At 51.6% G+C, this 26,401-nt stretch overlaps 2 long non-coding RNA genes across 6 annotated transcripts; one reads left to right on the top strand and one right to left on the bottom strand.

The window, feature by feature from the left end:
• Window positions 1-402: 402 nt before the first annotated feature.
• On the bottom strand, window positions 403-16,114 carry LOC137216532 (uncharacterized). The gene is made up of 2 exons (XR_010939811.1): window positions 15,720-16,114; window positions 403-1,700 (listed from the first exon to the last, which is right to left on the bottom strand). It is a non-coding gene; the product is annotated as an uncharacterized lncRNA (long non-coding RNA).
• On the top strand, window positions 14,737-21,936 carry LOC137216531 (uncharacterized). 5 transcript variants are annotated; one of them, XR_010939809.1, is made up of 7 exons: window positions 14,737-14,866; window positions 14,984-15,083; window positions 17,493-17,848; window positions 18,008-19,325; window positions 19,543-19,617; window positions 19,762-19,913; window positions 20,393-21,936. It is a non-coding gene; the product is annotated as an uncharacterized lncRNA (long non-coding RNA). The 5 variants fall into 5 exon arrangements; XR_010939810.1 differs by lacking the exon at window positions 14,737-14,866 and having other exon boundaries at window positions 14,885-15,083; window positions 17,504-17,848; XR_010939808.1 differs by lacking the exon at window positions 14,737-14,866 and having other exon boundaries at window positions 14,885-15,083.
• Window positions 21,937-26,401: the final 4,465 nt, after the last annotated feature.

Below are 26,401 nucleotides of genomic sequence, written 5' to 3'. Positions count from 1 at the left end.
AGACCAGCAGCTCTAGAGAGGAGTATTCTCCAACTCAAGGGCGGTGACCTTCCTGAATCCTCCTGAGATACAGGGAAACCAGACCTCGTTTAGGAAAATGACATCAGAATAATAGCTCTTGTGTGAAATCACCATCCAGTTTTGCCATTGCTTTTTTGTTATGGTTGTTTTCATAGAAATTACACCCTTTCCCACCTACGGAAAAGCATCTGAGAGGCGTCTCATTCTACAAGATGCACAGAGACGAGGCTATGCCCACCTCGTGTGATAAACACCTTTCCGCCCTTGGCTATCTCTACAGGGTCAGTGAATTCTCTGTGCCTCTTCCAAGTGCCACGCTGCTAGCTGCACACACACCCGGGTTCCGTTCCCACTACGAGACAAAGAGCTGTAGCCATGCTGTGCGGTTTCAAAAATATTTTATTTTCTGGAATAGCCATATGTCTGGAAGAGCTTTGTCTTTATTGCCCATCTCCACACAGGGAGACGGAAGCTACGACGAGAGAACAGAGGTGCAATACGTCACACCTGCAGGACGGAATGACGGGAGTGTTTGGGAGAATGTATAAAATGCTCACCAGGGTGCATGAGGACAGGTGGGGGGCAGGGGTTGGCGATGCCGGGTTGCACACTGCCGAGCACATTCATCGAGACGTGCACGCACCCCACAGCGCGGGGGGAGGGCGGCCCTGAATTTTCACCTGGGCCCCCTCAGAGTTTAAACAGAGTGGAGGGAGAAACCTGCTACCAGTCCTCCGCGGCTGCCACGCTGGGCAATGCAAGTCTCACCCGTGATGTGACGTCCAAAGTGCCTGCTGCATCGTTTACAGTTGCAAGAGAAGTAACGCTAGGCTTGTTTCTAGAATGTTCCAGGACGCTCTTATTTCATGTGCAGAGTCTCTTGTCGGTATTTTATAAGGATGCCCCTCTCCTTCCGGATCATGGGCTCTGCTCACCGCAACAGACGGATAGAAAGACTCGGGGTACGTTGGCAACAAGGATGGTGGGGCGTGTCTTGTCTGTGTCCCCTCGCGCGTCTGCCTGCTGTGTACACAAGAGCAAGCCCGGAAGCTCTGGGCCTGCTTGCATATGCCGTAGGGCATGGGCTTGCATCTGAGACTGAAGAGGGTCAGGCACCAGCTGGACCTACCTTCACGACGGCATCATCTGAACCCGATTGTTCTCTGGACTTGCCTAGTCAGGAATAACAGTAAACACTTCCACTGGGCTGCCCCACTGACCACAGGAACCCCTGTGACTATGCACAACGGGAAGGCGGAGGAAAACTTCACAACACGGAGTGGGCCGGGGGGCGGGCGGGCAGGAATGGCTAGGATGGGACCACAAAGGGGTATGGAGGTTACAGATGCCAGCATAGCCCTGGAGGTGAGAGTTGCCCATAAGTCCTGACCGCCTGGTGATGGCGTGGCAAGATGAGTGATGGGGGATGGCCTCAATCCTCATAGGTGGTCACACCACCCTTCACCCCACAGCGCAGCTGGAACACATGCTGGTTGGCAGACTCCAAGGTAGGGCCGAGCAGGGACCTCCAGGCATCCGACCCTACATCCACATTGGAGTCCTGGCCGGCCGGTGGTCCACGCGGGGCTGTGTTCTCACGACCTCTTGGCTTGTACCTGGAGGACAGGTGAACGGTAGGCTCCACGGGCAACCGGAGCTTCTCTGTCCCTTCAGGGCCCCTAAAGGGTTGGAAAGAGAAGGAAAGACAACAGAAGTGTAAGGGGGAGAACATCAGTGGTGAGCCCACAGGAGCGAACCCCCTTCCACGCTGCTGAGAAGCTTTTCCCCCCAGCACCCACGTCTTCGTTCCTAATATCATGCTCAAATAAGAGGAAACGGGGCTCCCTGGAGAAATGGCTAATTCTAGGACCCGGGCTTAGGAGACACAGGACGTGGCTGGAGTGTCTTCTAGTTCCAGAAAGTAAGGAAATGTTCAAAAATACACAATAATTGGGGCATGTCAGTAGGACACAGAAGATAAAGTGGAAGAGGTCCCAATGGCCAAGCAATTTGAGGCAGGAAATAAAATACTATTGGATTGTAACCCGAAAGAAGAAATGAATCTCCATGTGTCCAAACTGGGAGACATCCATGAGTGAAGAAATAAATAAATGAGGGAGGAAAACTAAACATCCCACGCAGAAAAATTCCAAATAGATGCTGTGCCCCTAAAACGGTGGAATATGGTTTCCTCCTTAAGTGTGGGCTGTTCACAGGGTCTTCCTTCCAAAAGGGTGTGGAATGAGGACACAATAGTAGCTTTGCGTTGGAGACATCTGACTACCTCAGCCAGCTGACCAAGAAGGCCCAAAACGCACAGTGACAAGTCATGTTGATAATATGTCCCTTTGATAAAAGGTGATGAAAAGAGCACTTCACTCCTGTGGGTTTTCTCTCAAAGACCAATCATCCCAGTCTAATAATGAAAAAAAAAAAAATCAGGCAAATCCTAATAGAGGGGCAACCTAAAAAAAGAAATCTAACAAGTGCTCATCAAAGCTAAGGTCATCAAAAACAAAGAAAGTTTTAAAATAGAATTACCATATGATCCAGCAATCCCAACCCTGGACCTATATCCAGACAAAACTATAATTCGAAAAGATGCACGCAGGGCTTCCCTGGTGACGCAGTGGTTGAGAGTCCGCCTGCCGATGCAGGGGACGTGGGTTCGTGCCCTGGTCCGGGAGGATCCCACATGCCGCGGAGTGGCTGGGCCCGTGAGCCATGGCTGCTGAGCCTGCGCGTCCGGAGCCTGTGCTCCGCGGCGGGAGAGGCCGCAACAGTGAGAGGCCCGCGTACCGCAAAAAAAAAAAAGATGCATGCACCCCAATGTTCATAGCAACACTATTCACAATAGCCAAGACATGGAAGCAACCTAAGTGTCCATCAACAGAGGAATGCATGAAGAAGATGTGGTGCATATATACAATGGAGTACTACTCAGTCTTAAGAAAGAACGAAAAATGCCATTTGCAGCAACATAGATGGACTTTGAGATGATCATACTGAGTGAAGTAAGTCAGACAGAGAAAGGCAAAAACAAAGTTTGAGACACTGTCACAGCCCAGAGGAGCCCAAGGAGGCATGAGGGTGAAAGTGATAATGGTGTTGTAGGTGGGATCCTGGGACAGAAACGGGACTTGAGGGAAGAAGTAGTGAAACCCAAATAAAATTTGGGGTTTAGCAGGAGAGCCTTGACTCACGTGCCTACATGAATATCATGTTCCGTTCATGGATTATTTCTATCCTTTGTATGGCTGGACCAAACGGAACACAAGATCTGGCCATCAGCGGTGTCTCTGAAGGCTGAAGGGATGCTCGGTGAAGCATGGCGGGGAATTCTGGGGCCCCGCTGCTGTCAGGGCACCCAAAAAGGCAGTGACCCGTCACAGAAGCAGCAGCCATGTGTGGTGGTTTGGATGTGTCCCCCGACCAGGAATAGTTCTGGCCAAGTAACCCTACATTTGGGAAACTGGATGGTTGAAACGCTGATGAGCAGAAGAGACAGAGGGGGATTCCTTCAGGGCCAAGGGAGTTCCAGGAATCTCACCCAGAAAAGGGGGGGTGAGCTGGAAGACACTAGGGCATCCGACCCCGAAGCCACCAAGCTCTTCGATAAAGCTTGTCTCCACTGACACGTGCTGTAGGTGTACGATACCCATGGGGTCCAAAGGCTTAGTATAAACACAGCATGTCAGCTATCTCCCTGACGGTTAGTAGACAATTCTAAACGCGTGTATATACCTATAGAATTTTAAAATATAATTTTAGTAAATGATATATGTATGTATATACCTATAAAATGTATAAAGTATATGTATATATGTTTTCGTACATTTCTATAAATTCTGTACACTAAAAAATAGAAACACACGTATCTCTATTAATATATAAATTTACATGTTCATTTATGTATATGCACACACCCATATATACATATATATTGTTGAAATGATACTTTTTTGATATACTGATTAAATAAAATATATCAATTCAATTGATTTCTTTTTTTATAAATTTATTTATTTTATTCATTTTTTTCTGGCTGCATTGGGTTTCTGTTGCTGCGCGTGGGCTTTCTCTAGTTGCGGCGAGCGGGGGCTACTCTTGGTTGTGGTGCGTGGGCTTCTCATTGTGGTGACTTCTCTTGTCGCAGAGCACGGGCTCTAGGCTCGTGGGCTTCAGTAGTTGTGGCTCACAGGCTCAGTAGCTGTGGCTACTAGAGCTGCGGGCTCTAGAGCGCAGGCTCAGTAGTTGTGGCGCACGGGCTTAGTTGCCCCGTGACATGTGGGATCTTCCCGGACCAGGGCTGGAACCCGTGTCCCCTGCATTGGCAGGCGGACTCTTAACCACTGTGCCACCAGGGAAGCCCTCAATTGATTTCATCTTGACCATTCTTGCTTTCTTTTCTCATGTGGCTACCACAACAAGTTTTTCCTTCCAGTTTTATTGGAAGATATAGATATAATGAGATATAATGGACATACAATGCTGTATAAGTTGAAGGTGTACAGCGTGGTGATTTGACCTACACGCACCATGAAATAATGACCGCGATAAGTTTAGTGAACATTTGTCATCTCATCTAGATACAAAATTAAAGAAATAGAAAAAAACCTTTTTTATGATGAGAACTGTTAGTATTTCGTCCCTTAACCACCTGCATATGTGACACACAGCAGAGTTAATTATCCTTCTCATGCCGTACGTTACACCCCTGGTACTGATTTATCTTATAAGTGGGAGTTGGCACCTTGGTGGCTACCAGAAAACGTTTTAATTATTTATGTGGCTTGCACTGTACTGCCATTCGACAGAGCTGTTCTAGACGCTGGAAAAATGGGGTTTCCAGGGGAAAATGCAGGAACGGGGCCCCAGACCCATCAGTGCCATGCTAGGTAGGGCTGTATGCCGGCTGTCATGCCCCTCAGAGGACCCCAGGAGCCCCATGTTCCCTGAGCACAGTGGGCCAGGCGGCCACCTGCCGCCACTCCTGGCCCCTCCACCTTTGCCAGAAAGTGGCCAAAGTCTTTGGCAGTTCGGATCTTCTGGAATCGAGGCAGAACCAGCACCTGGGGGCCCCTCCGTGTTGCAGGTGGGGCAACTCGGAAGTGGATGCCTGGTCCTTGTGAGCCGGGGGATGGGGGCTGCGGTGGGAGCATCCCTCAGACTTTCCCAGTAAATATCTACTGAGAGAGGCTTCTCCTCCTTGGAGCCACTCGAATTTCAGCAGCAAACTCCAGGTACCCCCTCCTAGGTTACAGTAGCTGCTTAGAGACCATCGTGAACGTGCAAGGACGACCACACACACCTCAGCCCCCATACCCGGCACTAATTAATTTGGCTTTTGCAAGGAGGCTGACCCATCAGTCCGAACCAGATGTCCCCCGATTACATCCCTGTTATTCGTACGTCTCATCCTTAAGACGGGGTGGGTCGCCACCCATTTCTGTGTCTTCCCAGGACACTGACATTCCCAAGAGGGCTGAGCCTGGCAGGTCCCCTGTGGGGTAATTTGAGGGTCGCAAAGGATGCCCTTCCCGACCAGCCTCGGAGCCTGGCTTCCCACCACGGCAAGGTCCTCCCCGGCTGGCGGATGCTGTGATCCGAGGGGTAACCATGGTCACCTGCACTGTCTCTCCGCCCCCGGTACCACTTCCGGGGGAGCAGGAAGAAGCACCACAAGCAACAGAAGCCAGGGCCGTGGGCTGGCTTTCAACCCCGGACTGAGCATGTGCTCAGCAGAGGATGTAACATCAGGACCCGGCCCGGGGCCTGGCATCACCAGGACCCTCTGAAACACAGCGTCCCGGTGGGCAAGGGGAAGGACTAAGTGTTGCTTCTTGCCTCCTTCTGACAGCTGAGTGAGGGGTTCGGAGCTGCACCATCTCTGGGACCGCTTGGCCTCAACCGTACTGGCTCAGAATTGGAGCAGCCTTTCAAATGGGGGCGGTGACGTGTACGGGAAAGGGTGTCCCCCTGTGGCCGTGCTGATCCAGCCCTGAACCCCCAGACCACAGGGGTGAGATGACGTTCCACTGCCCCAGACACCAGCACGTGCAGCGCTCCTTCCCCAATCCCAGGCCTGCCGTTTCCTCCTAAATGTATTTTTATCCTTTCGATACAATGACTCAAGGCATTTTTGCAGTTATTTCCTTTTTCTTTTTCTTTTTTTAATATTCACATCAGATTTTAATTTGTTATACATTTTCGTAGTTCAGTAAATGTCCTTGATAATGTAAATCAAAAAGTATTATTTACTTGGGAGAAAAAGAGTAATCTGTGTAAAAAGGGGGGGAAGACCAAAATATTTTTATATGCTTATTCAGATACATGGAATTTTCGTGAATTTAAGAGGAATGAAGATATTCAAACAGTAAGAGAAAATCATGACACGTATTTGAGTGTTCAAATGCTTATGTAAGTCTTCAATCCGTCTGGTTTTATAAAACCAAAACTTTGAATACAAACAAAAGCAGAAAAGTTCACATTACCTTTTTATATGTTCCTAAGTATCAAACTGCATCAACTTATTATGAATTTAAAGAACATCACAGATTTTAAAACTAAAGTACAGGAGTGCCTGATTCTTTTTAATTCCACAAATACCTAACATCCCAAAGTAACACGTAAATAAACCTCTACTGCTCAGTGAATGTTTGAAAAATGATCCAACAAACACTGTATGGGAACGTGTACAATCACACCTTTGCCTACGTGTGATTTTTGTTTTGCTTTATTTTCCACTTTTTAAAGATTGTTATTTTATAGTGGGGTATAACTGATCAACAATGTTGTATTAGTTTCAGGTGCACAGCAAAGTGATTCAGTTGTACATAGACGTGTATCTGTTCTTTTTCAAATTCTTTTCCCACTTGGGTTATTACAGAATATTGAGTTCCCTGTGCTCTACAGTAGGTCCTTGTTGGTTATCTATCTTACATACAGTAGTGTGTACATGTCAATCCCAAACTCCTAATTTATGTCCCCCCCCCCCGTTTCCCTTTGGTGTTTGTTTTCCATTTTGAATGAATACCTCTCTATATCTGCTAGCACAGGGGGCCGCCGGGTGGAAATGATTCATATTCTCCCTTCGTGGAAGATGGGCGTCCCGTCTTAACTCCTTGAGTGCAGTAAACCACTAGTCAAAAAATATACCCTAGGTTCAGAATGGCCATCATCAAAAAATCTACAAGCGATAAGTGCAGGAAAGGGTGTGAAGGAAAGGGAACCCTCCTGCACGGCTGGTGGGAATGTAAATTGGTGCAGCCGCTATGGAGAACGGTATGGAGGTTCCTTAAAAAACTAAAAATACAGCTACCATACGACCCAGCCATCCCACTCCTAGGCATATACCCAGAGAAAACCATAATTCGAAAGGATGCATGCACCCCAATGTTCATTGCAGCACTATTTACAATAGCCAGGGCATGGAAGCAACTTAATGTCTATCAACGGAGGAATGGATAAAGAAGATGTGGTGCATATATACAACAGAATATTACTCAGCCATAAAAAGGAACGAAATAGTGTCATTTGCGGAGACGTGGATGGACCTAAGGACTGTTATACAGAGTGAAGTCAGTCAGAAAGAGAAAGACAAATATTGTATAATATCGCTTCTATGTGGAATCTAGAAACATGATACAGATGAACTTATTGGCAAAGCAGAAACAGAGTCACAGATGTAGAGAACACACTTACGGTTACCAAGAGGGGGTGGGGGTGGTGGTGGGACGAACTGGGAGATTGGGATGGACATATATACACTATTGATACTATGTATAAAATAGATAACTAATGAGAACCTACTGTAGAGCACAGGGAACTCTACTCACGGCTCTGTGGTGACCTACATGGGAAGGAAATCCAAAAAAGAGGGGATATAGGTATACGTACAGCTGATTCACTTTGCTGTACAGCAGAAACTAACACAACATTGTAAAGCAACTGTACTCCAATCAAAATTAAAAAAAACTTACTCTAGGAATGGTTCAGTGGGATAAACAGGAGGTCCTCATTCTGGGACTTTCGCTTGTGACGGAAGGTGACATCCTGATTTCCAGGCCGAGGCTGGGCCTCCCCTGGTTTTGCCTGATTCACCCAAGGAGGAGGTGGGCTGGAAAAGGGCTGGGATGCCAAGGAGGATGGGGAAATATAGGCCCCGAAACAGGTCACCCAGCTCTGGCAGGAAGCAGCCTCTCTTTATAGCTCAGTGGACTAAATAAAGCCCTGAGTGCTGAAGAAGAGACCGAGGAGAGTTTTTTATTCCAGGAGAAGAATAATTATTTCCTAAGTAGAATTCCTTTGGTAAAAAAAACAAAACAAAACAAAAAAAACAGCTCTGCACCCTAGAAACACTTCAAGGAGAAAAAGGGAGCAAAAGATGGCAAACAAGAAAGTGAACCCCAGGCAGAGTGAAATCTCGAGATCCTCATTCCTTTTTTCTTACAATGAGATTTTAGTTTCCACAGAGCATGAATATCCTGGGCCGTCTCTAACCTACCTGAAGAAATTGCAGGAAATTTAAAAGTAACTTAATAAAAACAGAGAAGGCGTTAAATCACAGCCAGTTCTGCAATGAGGTGGTATTCTGTGTTTCTGAAAATCACGGTGCTGGGCAAATCCAAGATAAAAATCAAAGGGTTTCAGAGAAACATGGGATTAGGGTCCTAACACGTGAGAACTCTGTCACAGACACACCAAAAACAATGACCACGAAAAGAGATAGGAATCGAATAAAACGTTAGCACAGCTGTACAACTTCTGCATGGCTATGGTCAGCATACGCACTACAATGCATGTGTTATTCGTAGTTGGTATGTTCTGTAATTGTTGTGGAATTCGACCCTGGAAGGGTCTCAGCATGTGAGTAATGGTGAAGGGGAAATTCACTCGGAACGTTCTAATAACAGACGTGGGTGCATATGACTCAGATACCACACGTGCGGCCGAGGGGGCTGGCGGAGGCCTCAGGGGTGTGTGTGTGTGTGTGTGTGTGTGTGTGTGTGTGTGGTACAGGGCTCCTTTCAGCAGGGTGTAATTTTCTGGGCACGTGTAGTATTTCTCAAAGATGAAACCACACACAAGCAAAGACAAATGCCAAAAGATGCTCAAATCATTCTCTGCAACAGTGGCGTCGGAAGAAACTCGTGCTTTCAAAAGAAGCGAGAAAAGAGGAGAATGGACCGTCCGGGGGCCCCCAGTTCAACAAACTGACACTTCTGCTTCTCTCATGACTGTTCATTGCAAGCTCCTCTGTTTACTTGTTTACATTTTTTTTTCCTCTAGAAGTTGATGCAATACACACTGTTTTAAGCCCCTGTTTTGTGATGCATTCCTTCCCATGTCTCTTTCTATCCCCCTCTACTATCTTGTTCAGTCCTTTTTTTGTCTTTGGTTGTCTTGGAATTTTGCGTAGTTGATAACATCCAACACCTATGCTGTCATCATCTCCATGAGATTTGCTCCCTTGGTATCCAAACAGTAAAAGATGAAATGGTGGTGGGGTGGGGAATAATTTAGTCTTCATCCTAATTGTATTCATGCTTCACAAACATGGTGATAACGTAGCAACGAAGAGTCATGTACCAAAGAAGAAAGAGCAATGAGAGACAGAGAGACACTGAGTCCTGCTGACATCAGTTGAGGCCCTGGATCAAGCCATACCTGAAGACTGTCAAGGACATTCCTGTTACATTTAAGAAAATTCAAAAGAGGGCTTCCCTGGTGGTGCAGTGGTTGAGCGTCCGCCTGCCGATGCAGGGGACACGGGTTCGTGCCCCGGTCCGGGAAGATCCCACATGCCACGGAGCGGCTGGGCCCGTGAGCCGTGGCCACTAAGCCTGCACGTCCGGAGCCTGTGCTCCGCAACGGGAGAGGCCACAACGGTGAGAGGCCCGCGTACCGCAAAAAAAAAAAAAAAAAATTCAAAAGAGTACAAGGACCTACTGTATAGCACAGTGAACTATACTCAATATCTTGTAATAACCTATCATGGAAGAGAATGTAAAAAAGAATACATATGTTTATACATATCTATGTATAACTGAATCACTTTGCTGTACACCTGAAACTAACACAACATTGTAAATCAACTATATTTCAATAAACATTTTAATAAAGAGTAATGTGACACTGCATGGTGGTCGGACTGTTGTGCCTTGGGAGACGCAAGCATGCGTTTGACGTTTCACGAGTGTGGTGAGCCCATTTTCCCAGTGATCCTCCCATGATCACCCCGGGCGACTGGTCGACCTACAGCTTCAACCACCGGATGCACACAGACACCAGCACTGCCTGCTGCGCTTAGACGTCTAAGGAACCACAGCGAGGCGAATGCAGGTGAACGGAAGGCTTGGTCTGGCCCAACGGAGAGTGAGAGCAAAAGCGGGCTCACATCAGCCACTGCTGACCCCGGCAGCCTGCCCTTCAGATCCCCGTTGACCACGTAGCTGGACTCAGTTTTCATCCACGCAGAGGAAAACCCAACAGCACATCCCAGGGTTTTGTAAGGGTCACGTGAAACCATCTTAAACCCACAGGAGGTGCTTAATAGATGCATGGTCCCTGCTCCCAGGCCCCAGAAATCCAACTGGGGGGGGAGTGCTACCTGAAAGACGGGGGCAGGTCCACGTCTGTCACGTCACGGTGGGGATGCGCGTGCCGGACGCCCCGTGGGGGACAGACGCCCCTCCCTGGAAGAAACTGGGAGCTCGGCGTGGACCGCACGTGGCCGGAAGGTCATGCTTTATATTCCGTTTGTGTTTCCTTTTTATTTACATGTCGCACAGACTCCATCTGTGTCGGAGGGCGGGGAGTGACTTATGGAAACATGGTCTGTTAGAGATGGAGCCACTCAGAGGCACAGAAGGGGTTTAGGACATTCCACGGGGACCGTTTTCTTCTTTGCCTGAGCTGCCTTATTCCTGTACGCACAGCCCAGCATCCCAGCCCGGCGTACGGGTTTCAGATGCAGCCTCCTGCATCCCCGCCAGCCACAGGCCCGGCAGCCCCGGCTCCAAGTCAGGGCTCCATCCCGCCCCCCTCCAGCTTCAAATCCACTTCTTTCCCATTTCACTCTGCAACTGTGATTTAGCCTGACACGCGGAGAATACCGCATCTTGAAACGAAGAGGTGAGACGCTCGGTCTTCCTTACCTGCCAACACCTTCGAACTCTGTGATCTGCGTGCCCACGTGTTCTAGAAACATCTGCAATGCAGACCACTTTGATGAACATCTGTGGAGTGGAGCTTGAACAAAGTAGGAACACAGGCTATTGTATGAGGCATTGTGATGGCTTGACAAACATTCTCTGCCTCCTTTTTTTTTTTTCTTTCTGAAGCTGAAAATAGCTTCAGAAGCAACAATCAGATTCCGAAACCCAATTCTTCTCCCCCAAAGTCACTTGTCTTGAATTATAACACGTTTGCTTCTGCCGAAGAATCTTGCTTTTCAGGGATGCGGGAGCTGGGGGATAGGTACATCCGCTCACACAGTATGAAACCCCAGGACTCTACTTCTCCAACCCCGCCCGCCAGCTCACACATCCTGAGCAAAAGTCAACTGCCCAGCAAGCAAACAGCCCCGGCCACTTCTGGGGCAGCCCACAAGAAGTTTCACTGCTACAAAGTTCTTTCTTATATGACTGACAAACAGCGTCCTTCCAAGTGTCATCACTTTTCCCTCGTGCTGGGTCCTCGATGCTCTGTTTCCCCGTTTCCCCTGATGCTTCTGTGCAGACCCAAGGTGCTCACTTCCATCAACGAACTATTCTTTGAAAGAAGCCGAGGTTTCCAGCGGCCACTCTTTGCCTCTTTGGAGAAACCTTCAGTTTGGGGAAGAAAGGGGCGGGAGGCACAGGAGGGAGCTTTGGGGCATCTTTACACAATATACGATGCAAAGCGTAATCCTTGTAGGACACAAAAGTGTTCTCAAAACATATTAGGACACTGTTATTAAAAAAGTGCTGTCCGGGACTTCCCTGGAGGTCCAGTGGTTAGGACTCAGCGCTTTCACTGCCGAAGGCCTGGGTTCAAACGTTCAATCCCTGGTCGGGGAACTAAGATCCCACAAGCCACGCGGTGCAGCCCTACGAACGTTAACTGACAGCTTCCAAAATGTAAAAATAGAGACACACTCTTTTTAAAATTTTAATTGAACTATCGTTGATTTACAATGCTGTGTTAGTTTCCGGTGTACAGCACAGTGATTCAGTTATATGTGTGTGTGTGTGTGTGTGTGTGTGTGTCTATATATATATTCTTTTCCAGATTATTTTCCCATATAGGTTATGACAAAATATTGAGTATAGTTCTCTGGGCTATACAGCAGGTCCTTGCTGGTTATCTATTTTATATACTAGGCACACTCTTGAATTCACTTTTTCAAATCTGTATGTCTGATTGTCAATACTTATAAAGAAATAAGTCAAAAGCTTTTTTAAAATGGAAACCTATGTGCTCAACGCCTGTAAATATATATTAAGCAGTTATTTTGTAACCTATCAAAAACAACTTAGAAGAAGAAGATGATTCCTAAGCCCTAAGGGAGAGGTGAAGAGAGAAGCACAATTAAAAATTTTTGGAATGGCACAGCCACGGAGGTGAGCTTTTATTTACAGATACACGTGAGCGTGTGTGCAGGTCCGCGGTAAGAGCTTGGAGACTCTTGGTGACTGGTTTCTTTTCCTTGCGATCTTAGGAAAATTACATAATCTTTTTCTTTTAGCCTCTTTTTTTCTGTTCTGTATAACTGGAATCATCATTAGACTCACGTTGCTGTCAGAAGGATAAAATGCGATGTGAATAGTATCCCTTTAACTCTGTCTGGTACTTTGTAACACCCTCCGTAACTATGAGATGTAGTTGTTATTTATAGGAAGCCACATTTTGTTGTTTCCTTTCAGCAGGCACTCTGGGTTTGTTGCTTGTCCGTAGAAAATTCAGAAGGTGACAGGACAGATATTTCTACCTTGTCACACTCTTTCCAGCCTTTGGAGATCAGCCTCACCACCCCCCCACCCCCGGATTCAGGAGTGATCTTTCTGGGCTCCAGAGAATGATCTTGGTAGAGGTTGCTGTCTTCAGGCAGTTGAGCGGTCTCTTTTTAGACAGTAAACACCCACAGGGTCCCCAGGATCTCGGGGCTCCCTTGGAGAGGTGATGGGTGGAAACATGCAGGCATGGACATAAGAGGGAACAGGGCGCTCCTTTCACGGAAGCAGAGGAAGGTCTCCCGAGCGGCCCCTCTCCGGCCGGAAGCTCCCCGAGCATGACTCTGTCCTTCACCAGTGACGCCTCGGCACTTCTGGCTCCATGACCTTGGGCGAGAAACTACCTCGGTTTGTACCTGAAATGGGAATACTGGCGTCGATCCAGAAGGCCATTTGGGAAGGTCTTCTGTACATCACAGAGGCTACTGTGAACGTGAGGGACCGTGATTTCATTTTGTCTAAAAGGGTCGTGGTTCTGTCCTGGTCTATGTCGGGGTGGGAGGGGGCGAGTGTCTACACTGTGGGCATTACCGTGTCACAGCAAGAGCATTAACTCACGGATTCATTAAGAGCAGCCGACTTCACACACGCCTGGCAATTTGAATCCGGGGACCCTGTGTTTTTGTCCTGATTTTGCGATGACCCTCTCCGCAGAGACAGCAATGATTACGAAGGAGACACATTTCATGGGTCATAGAAATAATATGCAGATGGCTGGTTTCTAATTGATGGGAAGGCACATTCTCTGGGAAATGGAATCAATGCTGATCTGTCGGGATTGAAATGGCGTGTGGGGAAAATAACCCAAGGGAGGCCCAGCATGGACCGACCTGACACGTCACCGGATGGGAATGGGGTCCCGCTCCCGTGTGTGTGTGTGTGTGTGTGTGTGTGTGTGTGTGTGTGTGTGTGTGTGTGTGGCCAGCACCATCAGCCGTGGGGGACCGACCCTCCGGCCACAGGAAGACACCCTGGATGGTCTCAGTTATGTAATGCTGGGCACTTTTCCTTGTAAAGGTGTTTTCCTACCCCTGCCAGATGGGCCCCACTAGCCCCCAATCACAATGTCCTCCCCCAGGCTCACCGGAGACTCAGGCACCTCCTATGGGTGGCTTCCCCTTTCCTAATCCACTCTCCCGCAGTGTGTGTGTTTGTTGTAATTCTGGCTCCTAATTCACGTGCCGTGCGTGGGATGCAGACTTGTGAGGTACTTCCTCTGGTGGAGGGGGGACAGTTTTCAAGGCATCATATTTGGGGATGTGATCACGAATCTTTTAACCTCCTTTCGCGCAGCTAATTCACCTGATACCTAAGGCGCGGCGCTTCAGAAATTTATCAGAAGTATTTGCCTGGTCTGTTTTGAACCCAGCTGAGCAAATCTTAGGCTCTAGCTCTTGAGATGGGGGGTGGGGGCGGTGGGGGCGGTGGACAGGGGAAGGGGACCGGTCTCCGGAGCTGGGGCAGGCCCTCCAGAGATGCATGTGACAGGAGAGCGTTTCCCCAGCCAGCTCCACAGAACGCCTTCAGAATGCATTTGCATTCGGGGCATTGTCTGGGGGGTGTCCTCGGATCTCTCTTCCCTCAAACAGCGTTTGTCATCTTGAAAATGGGTCTCCCCTCCCCGCCCTCCGGGTCCTCAGACACTGGATCTTGGAGACGTGCGCTGGAGGCTGCAGGACCACTCTCCGACTCCGCACCAATTTTAACCGCAGGAGAAAACCCACGCAACGCGCACAAACCCTGATCGCCCCACATCAGACAGGCTCGCTCCCCTTGGGTTTTCCAAAGATTCCGGGGGACGAGGAGTGCCTGCGCTTTCAGTTTCCTTAACCCTCCAGGGGCTGGAAACGGTTAGTGGGAGAGGAATGCACTAACATGAATTGCACAAAGCTGGGCTGCTGAGAGCTGGGGCGGCTCCCTCATGACCGCCGGGACCCAGACATCCCCCTCTGCCCTGATTACCCCAGGAAGACGGCCTAGCCATCTGCAGGTGCATAAACTGGCAGCCTGTCTAAGATGGGTGTTTTTCCTCACGCGTTCCTTCTGCACAGAGACGTTCAGAGAGAGGTATTTTTTTCTGGATAACAAGATATTTATTTAAGTCGCAAACTTGCTCGGCACACCTGGCGGAGGGCAAAGCTTTCCCACTTTCCCCCTCCTCTGGGGTAGGGGGCTAGGGCACCGGGGAGGAATTCCCATCCCCGCGGGTCTGCGCCCCTCGGGGGTGCCTGGGGCGTGAGGAGGGCGCCCCGGGCTTTCGACCCGTTTTCCACTGCTGGCGGGAGGTGTCCCTTTGCGGTGGATTGCGCTCGGCCCCCCCCGCGCCGCGCTCTCTCCGCACGGCCCGGCGGGGCTGCCCGGGGTCCTCCGCGCGGGGTCCCCGCGCCCGCGGGCCGACGGCTGGGGACCCGGCAGCGCGTGGCAGCAACCGGACGCCCGGCAGCTCGGTCCCGCTCCGCCCCGGGCCGCTGCGCAGGTGGCGACCCAAGGCGGGAGCGCCCGGCTCCTCGGACCCAAGGCGCCGGGCTGGATCGGGGGGCGCCCGGCCCTCCGCACGCCCTCCCGCCGCCGCCTCCCCCCGGGTGGCGAGGCCGGGGCGCGGCGCCCACCCGGGGCCGGTCCCGCGCCGGCACCCCGCGCCCGCCGCGAAGTTGCGGCTCGCCCCCGCCTCGCCCCGCAGGGCGGCCGCCGGAGTGAACTCACCCGCTCTGCCCGCTCCGTCCCTGAAGGTCAAGGCCAGGTGGCTGCGGCGGGCGCGCGGCGGGGCCCGGGGCGGGGGGCGCCGGCGGGCCGCCCCGCCCCCATGCCCGGCGCCGCGGGGGCGCCCTCAGCGCGGCGGGCCCCGGGGGCCGCGGCGCTCAGATGCCGTGGTCGCAGTCCACATCGCGGCAGATGTACCAGAGGATCACGTACAGGATGAGCAGGATGGCGAAGATGAAGAGGGCCACCAGGATCGCCTTGGTCACCGGCGAGATGAGCGACTGCATGGCCCCGGCGGGGCGCGCGGGGCGCGGGGCGCGGCGCTCACGACCCCCGAGCGCGCCCGGAGCCCCGCGCCGGCCCCGCGCCTCATCCGCAGTGCTCCGTGCCGGGGACGGGCGCCCGCCGCTCGGCCGCGGCTGCTCGGGGCGGCTGCGCGCGGGGTCCGACCGCCCGGCGCCGCTCCGGGGCCCGCGCTCCTGCGCTCACCGGGCCCGGCGGCCGCGGGGCTGGGCGGGCGGCGCGGGGGGCGCGGCGGCCATGGGCGAGGACGCGGACGCGGACGGAGGCGGCGAGGCGGCGCGCCCGGCAGGTCCCCGCAAACTTGGGCGGCGGCGAGAAGGCGGGCGCGCGGGGACAGGTGGAAGCCCGGCCCCGCGGGGCGCGGCGCGCGGCCGTCCGCGGGCGGCGTGGGGCGCGGGGCTGCCGGGCGGCGGGGGCGCGGCGGGGAGGCGCGGGGCCGCGCGCGGGGAGGGGCTGCGGCGCGGCGGGGGTGGGGGGGGAGCCGCGTCCCCACCCGCGGCCCGCGCTCGCCCCTCCCGCCCCGGCGCCCCGGCCCTCTCGCTCCGTCTCAGCCTCGGCGGTCCGCCCGCTCCCCGTCCGCGCGCCCCCCTCGCTCCCCGTTTCCCGGGCGCCCGCCCCTCAGCCCGCGGCCGGGGCGCTGAGCTGTAATTACTGAGGACCGGGGAAGGCGGGCAAGAGGCAACGGCGGAGACGGGCAGCCCCTTCCTGCCCCCTCTCTCCCGGAGGGCGGCTGGCTGGCTGGACTCGGGAGGGGCTGCGGGTTGCATCCAACTCACTGCTGACCCGGGCAGGACGGGGTGCAGACGCGATGGGGCAGAGGCAGGGGGCAGGTTCAGACCGGAGTGCCCTTACGTAAGGGGGCGCCCCGTTCTGGGGGAAATGGATGAAGAGCCCGGGGCTGGACCTCCCGGAATGGGGAGGCGGGCTTGTGCCCTGACGGACGAGAAGCCTCGCACGCCCGCGCCACCTTCCCATACGTGCGTCTCCCACCCTCCTGGGCTGGGCCTTGTGGATGACAAACCAGACCTTGTCCCCCACCGCCTACACACTCACACACACACACACACACACACACCCCTTTCCTGCGGGCTGGGCTGCGCTTAGGGCTGATGCCCGCTGGCCCTTCCGGCAGGGACAGGCAAAGGAGGTAGAAGCCCCCCAGCCCAGCCCTTCAGGGACGCGGTGCAGGACGGGGTGCCAGGGCCTAGACTAGAACTTCGGGATATGCGAAAAACAGAGCCACCGGTGTCCCAGAGGATAGGGCGTTCAGGACCCAGGAGCTCCGATTCCAGTCTCCACCACGTGAGGCCCCCAACGCCAGGGGCTGGGTGGTCAGAAGGCCTCATGTGTGCAGGGTGAGGGGCTGTGAACGGGAGGAACGCATCTGCAGGGGAGCCCTCCATCCCTGAGTCCCGGGTGCCTCGGGGGCGGGGGGGGGGGCGGCCAGGGGCTCTTTTCCTGTACTCACTCCAGGTGACCTTCAGAGCCTGCACACAGGACACAGGGCCTGACCCCACGGGAAACAGCATCCCCTCTGACGGCAGCCGAGTGAGGATGCGGGCAGGACGTGCACGGTGATCGTGAGGGGATGGTCTGGTCCGGCGTGGACACAGGGCAGGAAAGAATCAGGAGTGGATTCCAGAGTGGCCCTGGACCCCTTCCTGCAGCCCACCCCGGGGACTGTGCTCTCCCCGCGGTGCGGCATAGGAAGAACGGAGGGTACCCACCCACGCTGGGGCCAAAGAAGGAGGCCACATCCCCGGCTCCGGGCAGCCAGGATGGGTCTGCGGTCTGTGAAAGGAGTAGGGGCTGAAGGAATGTCCTTGCAGGTGAGGTGACCCAGCCCAGCAGGATTTGCAGTCAGGGGGCTTCTCAAGGTCACCTGGCGGGGTGGGGGGGGTGCCTAGTACCTGCACACACACACAGCAAACAGTTGGTATCCCCCAGGAAGTATCTGATGAGCAGCAATACTGTGCATCTTTTTGCAGGGCTGCAGCTTCTAATTCTGAAGGCATCTGCCTTCCCAGCCTCAAGCTGTCCCCGGGCCAAAACAAGAAGGGCAACGGGCTGCCTGTCCCCGCTTCCGGTACTCCCACCTCACTCACACACGCAGAGTTCCTGTTTCTTGGGGGTCCGCTAGGGAGGGGAGCCTATCTCCGACATTCTTCGTTAAACTTAACTTTGTCGGCAGAACCTCTCCGACGCCCAGAGCCAGAGCCGCCCTGGTGTGAAGGCATAGGAGGTGCCTGAGGACACGTCACCATTCTTTGCTCACCAAATCGACTTGGATGTTGGCCGTGAGAAAATGAACTCAGCTCAGGGAGCATTTTCCACATTGCCTTCCTGTGAGCTTTGGTGCGTTCTGGTTGGTCGCCGTCTGTTAGCATCTTGTGTGTGTGTGTGTTTAACTTAATCGGATTCCCGGAGGAGCCTTGACATGGAAGCTAGTCCTGTGGATGGCGAGAGAAGAGTCACTCTGTCGAGAAGCATGCCCTCGCCCAGCACCGTAAAACTCATACCGTGTCCAGCCTCTGTGCACCCTCGTCTGGGTTACTTAACTTTTTTTTTTTTTTTTTTTTTTGCGGTACGCGGGCCTCTCACTGTTGTGGCCTCTCCCGTTGCGGAGCACAGGCTCCGGACGCGCAGGCTCAGCGGCCATGGCTCACGGGCCCAGCCGCTCCGCGGCACGTGGGATCTTCCCGGACCGGGGCACGAACCCGCGTCCCCTGCATCGGCAGGCGGACTCTCGACCACTGCGCCACCAGGGAAGCCCGTGGGTTACTTGACTTTTGCTCTCAGCCCCCGTTCCCCGCACTCGTGGCTTTATCTGAAAGCTGCTCTCACACGGAGGCTCCTGTCCGTTCTCCTTCCACTCGCAGAATTGTCCTTGTTGCCTTTTATTTCTATTTACTCCTGCCATGGGTTTTCCTCTTCCAAGTCCTGCAGGAACACAACTTTCAGTGCCTGTGACCTTCCTGGAGTGAATTGTTTTGGAATCAGATACGTGGTTGGTTCCGAGATCAAATTTCAGGAGCTGCTAAAACCTCTTCCTAGGTACAGTGGCTGAACCACAGGCCTCCGGACAATGATTGGTCCCCTCTTAGCCATCAGGGCTTCCTTTTTTTCCCCGACGTGTGTACGTTTGTCTAAAACCTTTCCTTGCTACTGAGTGTATAAAGCAACCTCAAAATCCAGGCCAGACTGTCCCTACAGGGGAACTTGAACTTTAGAGAGAAATCGTGGATGGATCGACACACCTTCATCCTGGCTTTGGTGCACTGTTTTTCAGACTGCAGGTCACGACCGGTGAGAAGGGTCTGAGATGGATTTGGGTGGATGCGATGGGAATTGTTAAAAACCCGGTGGATTGTAACAGCAGACGGCGCCACCTGCAGGAAGCATCGGTGCTGTGTCGGGAAGCTCTGTGTGTGTGTGGGGGTGTGTGTGTGTGGGCGTGTGTGTGTCTGCGTGCCCATGCGCACACACACATGTGCTGGTTGTTAATGGATACTGTCTGTCAAAGGTGCTAGAGGGTAGCCACCCTGTGGGCGGAGACTTGAAAGATGCAGAAACTACGACGGGGGAGTTTGGATGGAAGGTTAGGAACAAAATTTTTTTTTAATGTTATTGACGTAGAGTTGATTTGCAATCGTGTGTTAATTTCTGCTGTACAGCAAAGGGATTCAGTTATACATATACATACATTCTTTTTCGTATTCTTTTCCATGATGGTTTATCCCAGGATGTTGAAGAGTTCCCTGTGCTCTACAGTAGGGCCTTGTTGTTGATCCATCCTATATCTACTGGTTTGCATCTGCTAACCCCAGACTCCCAATCTTTCCCTCCAGATGGTCTTGGTAAGCAAAGCCATGAGCGGACATCTGTAAGCCACAGGTGAGTCCCCTGGATTGGTTTTCATTTGAGCTGGCGGTAGCATTTGGGAACTCAGGGGCAAGGGCACCCCATGGGTTTGGGGCAGGCAGAGAAGAGCAGGGAAGGTCCCCCAATGACCCAGGGCTCCTGCATGACTAGGAGAATCAGGAATCCAGTCCCCTTCTGTCTGATTGTCTGGCTTGATGTCTGTCTGACCAAGCATTGGCCGTGGTCCAACCAGAGAAGCTGTGGGCCCCTGGCGAGCCACTCTTTCTAGGTAGGCTTGTTCAAGAGATGTGTGTATTTTCCTGAACGGGCTACAGGTCTTTGGGGTAACCCTAGAGCAAGCTGGGGGCGGCCCAGCGTTTTCAGAACACCTTTCCTGAGAGTTTTTGGACAGTGTCTTTTTCTGGCTTGACTCAATTGCCTGAGTTAATCCAATAATAATTGCTTCTCCCTCAGCATCACTTGGAACGCCCACATGTGTGTTTTTATCATAGGAAACTTGCCCGAACGGCCCCCCGTGTCCATCTCCCGTGGAGGATTACGGATCTGGGGACCCCGTCTCCTGGGTTTCCACGTCGAGTCGCCAGTATTCAGCACCCGTGAAGCCTGGTCAGGGGTCCTGTTCCTGGATCCCAGGATTCCCGCTCCTACAACTCGATTTGTGTAACTGTCAGTTTTCTCTCCGGCTCTGTGGCTGGTGCATGTGTCTTGGGATGAGAGCGGCGGTGTTGAAATTAGCATCCTTTTCCATCTTGCTAGGTTTCTGTGATGATAGGTTTTCGCCTACATGTTGGCTTAGGCGAAAACAGACTTGCTAATTGAGGCCAAAAAACAAAGCAAATGGTAAAAACCCACGGGAGCCAATGAACTAAAACGGGATGTTTCCATAGTAGCAAGATGTCACCCTAAGGCTGGGATGGCATTTCATCTTCTTAGCGTGTGGTTTCTGCTTGCCTTTACTCTCTCAGCTTTCTTATCTGTGGGATATGCCTTTTTATAATTTGTCCAAATCCTTTCAAAGCTCATACGGGTCAGCCCAGTGGATAATAGCTAAGGCTTTATGTGGATGCACTCAATACACTGAAATTAAAAATTGAGATGTACCGCATTTCCGTCTGTGAACCGAAACGCCTATAGGAGAAAGACTTCCCCGTAAAGGGAAGCAGCTGCAGCCCATCTGCCTCTTAGAATGGGGTCGCTTTACAAGGAAACATTCCTCACATTCTTGGGATAACTGCTTTGTCCCAGAAGACAGATGCATTAAACTCAGTGCATTGGAAAGGTAGTCATCAAGTAACAGAGTAACCAAGGCAGCGCTCATGGCAAGTTCAGACTTTAGCACTTTAAAAAAAAAACTTTATCGCAGCAGCTCTGGGTCGGTGACCAACTATAGGAACCGTAGGAAAGGGTTTTACTTTTGAATGGTTGTGTTTGTAGTCTCCTTTTAAAAAATGTTTATCAGGTGGATGGTGTAACCATCTGTATTTCATGCACCAGGGTACTGTCGACAGAGTGTGGAATCCTTTATAACTTGCGTGCAGGTCTGTGGCCTCCAATTAACATTTGAAACGCTCCTCAATTAGGAGATCACAAGAGCTGACTTCAATCCGTATTTATGCCCTTTTATGGGGAGTGGGGGGGGGTCTTTGCCTCCCACGGAGTGGGTGCTTGATAAAGATTGATGGCCCGTGAGAACCAGGGGAAATCCCGCCAAGATAGAGCACTGATGGCTTGTGGGAAAATGCCCACTTTTGTGACAAGCTCAACACCACCCACCCTCCCAAAGGGACGGGGGAAACTCAGGTGTCCGGAGGACCTCCTGGTTCTGTCAATGAGATATTTAACAAGCAGTTCTGCGTTCTTTGAAAAACGTCATATCCTTTAAGGCAGGAATGCCCACATGCTCTTCATCCTTAACCATCAGGCTGAATGTAAGATGACTAGCAAGGACCTACCGTATAGCACAGGGCACTATATTCAGTATCTGGTAATAACCTATAGGAATGCCCTAGTAGGGAAAACTACAGGACTGGGGGACTAGAGGGGAACAAACAGACAATATGCGTTCATCGATTCCCCTTTCATGGTGTTTCCTGTGTGCGGAAATATTTTACATAAAGCCCATCCCTTTGAGGGAGGAAGGACTGTGCCCCTTTCAAAGGAGATAGCTGGGGGAGCCAGACCAACTCATCTACGGGGTTTGAACCCCACCCTTCCTTGCGGGGACAACGGTAGGGGTCATTCAGTGTCAATAGATAATTATGGTTTGTTTCTCAAAAGGTGTAAGAAGTGCGGTTTTTAAATCTCCCCGGCCTTTAACACAAATTCCAAATTTCCAAGTATAAAGCCAGACTTGGGTGCCCACTTGGGGCATCAGAAAACTCATGATGGCAAAGTGTCTCCTATGCTCTGCGTTGTCTAATATTTACTCTCTTTTTAAATCGGAGTATGGCTGGTTTACAATGCTGCGTTAGTTTCAAGTGTACCACAAAGTGCGTCAGTTATACTTCTGTAAATATCTATTCTTTTTCAGATTCTTTTCCATTATAGGTGGTCCCAGGATACTGAAAAGAGTTCCCTGTGCTCTACAGGAGGACCTTGTTGTTGATTTTAGGTCCAGTAATACGTATCTGTTCATCCCAAGCTCCTAATTTATCCCTCCCCCTCCCCTTTCCCCTCCGGTAACCCTGCGTTAGTGTTCTATGTCTGGGAGTGTGTTTACGGTATTTAGTCTTTAATCGCCCTCTGACCTTGTGCATCTCGCGCCTCCCAGGGTTTCGGCGGGGCGGGGCTGTGACACCCTGGCTGGGTTTCCTTCGAGCATGGGGAGGGTCCTGGCGGGATGACTGTGCGGTCATCACGTGTGTGAGGACCTAGCACAGCCTGCGGGGTGAGGCTGCCCCGCAGACTCCAGCTGTGATTCGGGGGCTGCCTCCCGGGACGCAGGCACCGGCGCAGCTCGGATTCCCTTTACCGCGATCTGATGGCGCCACCTACCGGCCCTGCAGGGCGCGCGCTGCCCGCCTGGTCTTTTCCAGGCGCAGCTGCTGTTGCCCGTGCGCCTGTCGGAAGCCTGGTGCCGCCCTGGGTCCACCTGCCCGGCCGCCCCTGGGGTGCTGTGCACGGTGTCACCTGCCGTCCGTCGGGTTTGGGAAGAGCTCAGAGCAGGGCACAAAGAGTGCCCATTTTGTTAGGGATTTCTGAGGTTGCTCACGCCATCTAAGCTTCTTTAATAATGGAAACTTTTTGGTGATGTGGTGCTGGGTTCTAGAGAGGAAACGGAGGGGTTGGGGAAAGGGGGAGGGAGAGAGAGGCTGAGGCCAATTGGCCATTTCCTGAGCCATGACTGATTTACAGTGTTATGTAAGTTTCAGGTGTACAACCTAGTGGTTCAATGTTTGTACAGGTTAATATACTTCGCTTCCCTTTATTATAAAATGTTGGCTACATTCCTCGTCTTGTACAATAGATCCTTGTAGCTTATTTAATACATAATAGTTTGTGCCTCTTAATCCCCTACGCCATCATGCCCCTCCCCCCTTCCCTCTCCCCACTGGGAACTATTAGTTTGTTCTCTATGTGAGTCCGCTTCTGTTTTGCACAGACGTTCATTTGGTTTATTTTTTTAGATTCCACACATAAGTGATATCATGCAGTACTTGTGTCTGACATCTCATTAAGCATAATATTCTCTTAAGTCTATCCATGTAGCTGCCAATGGCATTATTTCATTCTTTTTCATGGCCGAGTAATAGTCCATTGTATATATGGACCACATCTTCTTTATCCATTCCTTGGCTATTGTGAATAGTGCTGCTGTGAATACCGGGGTGCATGTATCTTTTCGAATTAGAGTTTTCATTTGTCTCTGGACATATGCCCAGGAGAGGAGGTGCTCGATCACGTGTGATGCACTCTTCTGCCCCCAGATGAGAAGAGCAGCGTCACTGGGGTGTTTTAAGCCATCCACCGTATCCAGTGAAATCACTATGGGAACACACGGGCTCCGTGAGGCCGCGGGCCGCATGCGCGAGGGTGCGCCGTCCACAGGGCACCCGGGTGGCGGCCGCGGGGCTCGCCATCGCAGCCCTTCCTCCCCGGAGAAACCTCAGTCACATCCGGGAACCCCGAGGAGCGCGGGGCTCAGGGGCTGCGAGTTTCCAGTGAAATCACTATGGGAACACAGAAGCCCTGGAATTTCAGTGGCTTAACACATTAAATGTTAAATGTTTATTTCTAGGAATTCCCTGGTGGTCCAGTGGTTAGGATTATGGCCTTTCACTGCTGCGGGCCCAGGTGTTTTTTTTGTTTGTTTTTTTGTGTTTTTTGGCTGCGTTCGGTCTTCGTTGCTGTAGGTGGGCTTTCTCTAGTTGCGGCGAGCGGGGGCTGCTCTTCGTTGCGGTGCGCTGGCTTCTCATTGTAGTGGCTTCACTTTCTTGTTGCGGAGCACGGGCCCTAGAGCGTGCGGGCTTCAGTAGCTGTGGCACACAGGCTCAGTAGTTGTGGCTCGCGGACTCTAGAGCGCAGGCTCAGTAGTCGTGGCGCATGGGCTTAGCTGCTCCGCGGCATGTGGGATCTTCCCGGACCAGGGCTCAAACCCGTGACCCCTGCATTGGCAGGCGGATTCTTAACCACTGCACCACCAGGGAGGTCCTGCTCATTTATTTTTCAAGAAGTGTTTTCACGGGGGGAACATAAACTAATTGGTGGTGTTGGAAAGATCCTACATTGTGTGAGACTTCCAATTATGATGGTAAAGTGATGTTTAGAGTGTGCCCATGGTGGTGACAGCTGAAGTTAATTGATAAGGGACGTCATGATCATAAAAGCGGTATCTTGATGAATATTAAGATAACTCCAAGAGGTGGGTATTCCAAGAGCAACGTAAATCAACGTCTGAGTCATGGGAGGAAGGGCAGAGGAACCCCAGAACGGTTAAGTTCACGTGCTTTGTGGGCAGAACCCAAATGCCACCTTCAGGCTGGATGACCCTCGGCAGGTCCCAGCCTTGTATCTCAGCCCTTCAAATGGGGTGTCTTTAGTCCATTCGGGCTGCTATAGCAAAACTATCACAGACTGGGTGGTTTATAAATAATAGAAGTGTATTCCTCACAGTCCTGGAGGCTGGAGGTCTGAGATCCCGGCGAGGGCAGATTTAGCGTCTGGTGAGGACCCTCTTCCTGGTTCATCGATGGTGTCTTCTCGCTGTGTCTTCACCTGCTGGAAGGGTCGAGGGAGCTCTCTGGGGTTTCTTTTCTAAGGACACTAATCCCATTTAGGGGGGCTCCACCCTCATGACCTCATCACCCCCAAAGGCCCCACCTCCTGACACCATCACGTTGGGGGTTAGGGCTTCCATATATGAATTTGGGGGGGGACATAGACTTTCACTCTATATCATGGGGGTGAGGAACCAACTCTGCAGGGTTGTAGTGAAAATAAAATCAGATCATGTAAAGGACTTAGTACCTGGTGCTTAAAAACCAGTCCATAAATATTAACTCTCATTACTTTTAAGACATGCCTGTTCATGTGGGAAATAACACTATAATAATAGGTTTAACATGCAAAGGAAAAGTGATTCTTTAATAGGTTGTGCTTCTCATAAATATGTTCCCAGGGACGGAAGATGTTCTGTTTCATATTAAAAATATAAAAAACCTCTTGACTTCTCATTAGCCTCTTAAAAATATTGCAGTGATGTCCATGGTATTAAAAATGTAGGGACTTCCCTGGTGGCGCAGTGGTTAAGAATCCGCCTGCCAAGGCAGGGGACACGGGTTCTAGCCCTGGTCCGGGAAGATCCCACATGCCATGGAGCAACTAAGTCCGTGCACCACAACTACTGAGCCCACGTGCCACAACTACTGAAGCCCACGCGCCTAGAGCCCGTGTTCCGCAACAAGAGAAGCCACCACCGTGAGAAGCCCGCGCACCGCAATGAAGAGTAGCCCCCGCTCACCGCAACTAGAGAAAGCCCACGCGGAGCAACAAAGACCCAACGCAGCCAAAAATAAATAAATAAATTTATTCAAACAAAATGCAAACTTTTAAGAGATATTGTTTGTCGAGGAGCAGAGAGAGGGCAGTGGCTTAGCTGGCCTCTGGCCAGGATGGCTGGTGATTGATTGATTGAATTTTATTTTTTAATTATTCAAATCATACCTTAATTAAATGTTAAAATTCACATTCAGCATTGGCTTCAGGGTACTTGAGTGTTTCAGATGGTTTTCTCTCCCGGTGAAGAATGCAGTTACACGGGGCACCTCTCTCCCAGGGGTAGCTGGAAACAGAAGGAGACCTCACAGAACCTCCTTTTTCCGTGAGTCTAGAATTCAGTTTTGACGCTGACCCTTCAAGGTATGGAGAACATTGGGTGAAAGACCGCACACTCAGTTAAGTGGTTTTAAAATCTCATTCTAAGCAGCCCCTGTTGGCCCCAGGAACTCTTTTCTTCCCTCTGGTTCTGACTGTCTGGGACACTTTGCCTTGCAAGGCAGGCT

The sequence above is a fragment of the Pseudorca crassidens genome, chromosome X (genome assembly GCF_039906515.1).
Source record: "Pseudorca crassidens isolate mPseCra1 chromosome X, mPseCra1.hap1, whole genome shotgun sequence".
Taxonomy (NCBI): Eukaryota; Metazoa; Chordata; class Mammalia; order Artiodactyla; family Delphinidae; genus Pseudorca; species Pseudorca crassidens.
This window is presented reverse-complemented; position numbering and strand designations above follow the sequence as displayed.